We start from the raw sequence: 4,130 nt of genomic DNA on the forward strand, positions 1-4,130 counted from the left end.
CTCTTACTCACTTCATGGTTTTAATCATTTTTTTTAAATTAAAATATTTTTTTCTATTACCTAAAATCAAATTTACATTTTTTTTACTATACTAAACTATCGAATTTTATTTTTTATTCGTCGTATAAAAGATATTTTTTTCTAATAGTATTTTAAATTACTTAAGATAATACTTTATGCGGTGAAGCAGTATTTTATATACGGTTTAGGTGACATAAATAAAATAATAGAATTTCCTCGTTTCGACGGATCTGAAAGTTTTTTTTTCATTGGATCTTAATTTTGTATTTAGATGAAGTATTTTAATAATATTGAGAAATTGAAATGTATTGTATTTAAATTGTTTAGTAATTAAATTTCTTTTATTTTTTAAATAATTTGTTTGGATAAAAAAATTAAAATACCTTATATTTGAATTTTTTATTTGCATCAAATAATTAAATTTCTTGTGATATATTATTTTAAGTTTAATTATGTTTTGAGTTTATGATAAATTTGGAAACAGGTTCGTCAGGCTTGTCAGGTCAATGGATCTGCCTGACACATCTGGATTGTCAGGCCCACCCGATACCTCTAGGTCGTCTGGCCGCCAAACCCGTGTGGGTCGGCGGGCTCGCCCGACCTGCTTGGGCCATCAAATCCGCTGACTCGTCTTGGTTGTCAAGTCAGTTTAGCCCATCTCTGTCTTCGAGCCCACCCGATTCGTCTGGGTCGTCAGTCCTATTTGGGTCGTCAAGCCCGGTCGACCGAGTTATGTCATAGGGTCAGTGAGGTTCGTCTGGGCTGTTGGACCAGCCCGACACATCTTGGCCGTCGTGCCTACATGGGCGGTGTGGGTTGTCAGGCTTAACCAACCTGTTTGAGTTGTCAAGCCCGTCTGACCCATATGTGTCATCAAGTCAGTCCATCCGTATAGATCGTCGGACCTGCCTGACTCGTCTGGATTGTTGGACTCGTTTGACCGGTCTGAGTCGTGGGGCTCGACTAACCCGTTTGGATCGTGAGGCCTGCCTGACCCATCTAGGTCGTGGGCCCGCTTGACCCATCTGGGTCGTCGGGCCTGCTCGACCCGTTTGTGTCGTCAAGTCGGTCTGATCCATTTGGATCGTCTGGTCAGCCCAACCTGGCATGGTTGTCAGGCTTGCCGGGTCCGTTTGAGGTGAGTCCAGAGTGTGAGGTTGAGTGAGAAGAATTTCAAATTCCACCTTTTGTTTAGGATATTTGAATTTCATCTAATTTAGCTAATTGAAATACTTCAAAAAAATGCATGCATCTTAAATGATTTTCAATTTTTCTATCCAAACAAAACATTTCATTGCAAAGAATTTCAAATTCTCCAAATAAATGAATCGCTCTTTTGAATTACCTCATCCAATTTTTTAATTATTACAAAATACTAAATGCTCAATGTATTATCTCTGCAATTCATATGGAGAAAGAAGTAGTTATTTGGTTTCAAATGACAAATAGATCTACCATTTTCAACGGGAAAAAGTGTTGTTCTATACTTTGTGATGAAAAGTTCACACCCTCTCACAGATGTCATAATAAACCATATCTACTCTTATAAGTGTTTGATGAAAATACTTTAGAATTGCAACCTGTGATAGAAGAGGTGGTACAGGATGTAATTCAAGATCATCATTTATCATATAATGCCTTAAAAAGTTCAATGGACTTGGGAACTATGAAATTTCATGGCACAATTAATGGCTTGGTGATTCAAATACCGTTGGATATTGGTAGTTCTGATAATTTTTTTCAATCTAGAATTGCAAATTATTTGAAACTGCTACTGGAAGATGCTCCTTACATGGTGATAAGTTTCAATTGTCTGGTCCTACTGAATTCAATCAACTTCGAAGAATGCATAATGCTCACGCCATAGAGGAGATTTTGACCTTGCAGTATAAGCAACAAGATGTGCTGAAAGATAGAAACGATGGTTCAAGAAATGTTTACCGAAAGAAGTGTTTGAGCAAACATCAGTTCTATGCTAAGCTGTCCAAATACTCATTTGATTTACAATAAGTGGATTCATACAGTTTCAGGATAAGGAGTGATAATAGATAAAGACAGTCAAATCAATTTTACAATGGCCAGTACCTGAAAATCTTAAACAAATTGAGAGGATTTCTTGGAAAATTTTACAATTTGTATTTTGGACCTTTTCCTATAATTAAGAATATTGGGGAAGTAGCTTATAAACTTCTTTTGCCTCCATCTGCAAAATTTCACCTGGTCTTTCAATGTTCAAAGCTCAAATTGTGTAAGGGTGATCACGCTCAGCCATATGTATCATTGCCTATTACAAATTCAAATATAAGGTCAGTGTTATAGTCATAAGCAATAAGGAGTCGACCACAAGTGCAACAACATTTAATTAAGTAAGAAGGTTTGGAAGATAATCAAGAAACTTAGGAGGATGCCATTGTCATAAAGCAGGCTTTTCCATAATTCAACCTTGAGGACAATGTTTCTTTTAAAGGGGAGGTAATGAGACAAATGTAAATGCAGAGAGAGTAATTCGAGAGAACAGAAACCAAACAAAGTGAACATATGACAAGCAATGAAACAAAAAGGCCTAGAATAACTCACTTTAAGCTAACTCATTTTGAGTGGTTCAGATATTAGTATATCAAGGTAGTTAGAAGAGAGACAAAGGAGGATAGTTGTAATATTCTTTTACTTAAGTATCAGAATTTTGTCTTTTTTTTACTTCCTTTTTTAATATCATTAAGAGGAGTTATTAATTGGTTTAATTACTTTTTTTTGTCTCTGTTTTCGTTTAAGAATGTCAAGTTTGTTCATGCAATTTAGTTATTTTTATTAAATTTTTTGAAACAAATCAAGAATTTTTCATCAACGTTAAAATTGTTAATGAAAATGGTTTACTTTGTTGATGTAATTAACATAATCTTAATGTTAATTTTGATAAAAATCCTTAATCCACTTCAAGAAAAATAATAAAAAAGATTAAATTGCATTAATTTTTTCAAAACTTGGATCCAAATTGAGACTAAAAGACATTAAGGAACCAATTTGATGTTTTTAGAAAAAAAAAATTAAATCTTATTCATATTTTGTGTGTGCTTCCTGAATTAATTTTCATACGTGATTATTATCGTAGAGGAACAACATAAAATTGATGAAACTTACGAATTTGCTTCTCCAAATTATAACTCTAAGGTTAAATACAACACACTTTAGGTAACAGATAAATTTATAGAAACTTCTCCCCCGCAATATAGAGATCGTGCAAAATACCCACAACTTTAGTTTAGGGGAGAGTTGAAAAAGAATAACGAAAAGGAAATAAATTGAAGAAAATAAAACTTAAAAACCAGAAAATGGAGAGAAAATTAAAAAATATATTTTTGGTTTAGAAGTAGAGGTAAAAAATAGTAGGGTGAAGAACCAAAATATCTATATCTAGATAAAAATTCGTTCTCGTGCGTTCTATCTACTTTCACTCTAAACACGTATTCTAATATTCAAGCTCTTTGAGGTTTCCATATAATGATAAGAACATAATTAACTGATGTTTTATTTTATTTATAAAACTGCAATCGATTTTTAATTGAATGAACCTAAATTAAATGCACAAGAAATCTCTATACGTAATTAGAGCTTATTTATCATATCTTTTAGCTAATGCTTTAAGAAACTGGGATATTAAACCTATTGTTTAGTGATATTATCTCGGTTTATGAATAGAAAAATTGTAATTATTTACATATTTACTCTTCGTTATTTTCATATTACAATTACTTTGGTAATTTACATATTTTCAATTGTTTCCCAAGTATATTCAAAAGCGATTTCTGCTTACTGTTATTCACCCAAAAATAATGCTCAGAAACTTCTTTTTTTTTTTCAGTTTTCATACATTGAAATGAACTAATAGCCAACCTGAAAAATGTAGACAACTGGGTAATGTTAAAATATTAAGAAAAAAAAGGTATAGTGAACTTGAGCAATTAATTGCCAATATTAAGGCACACCATTGTTAGAGAATGCATTAATATTGTGAAAATGGTAGTAGTTATTATACTTTTTGCTTGTATGTAGACATCGAGAAAAGATTCACATCAAGTTAAAGATAACAATCCAAGAACAACCCAACTATA

Source organism: Vigna unguiculata, chromosome 3, assembly GCF_037176805.1.
Source record: "Vigna unguiculata cultivar grain cowpea cultivar isolate G323 ecotype 2 chromosome 3, ASM3717680v1, whole genome shotgun sequence".
NCBI classification, from domain to species: domain Eukaryota; kingdom Viridiplantae; phylum Streptophyta; class Magnoliopsida; order Fabales; family Fabaceae; genus Vigna; species Vigna unguiculata.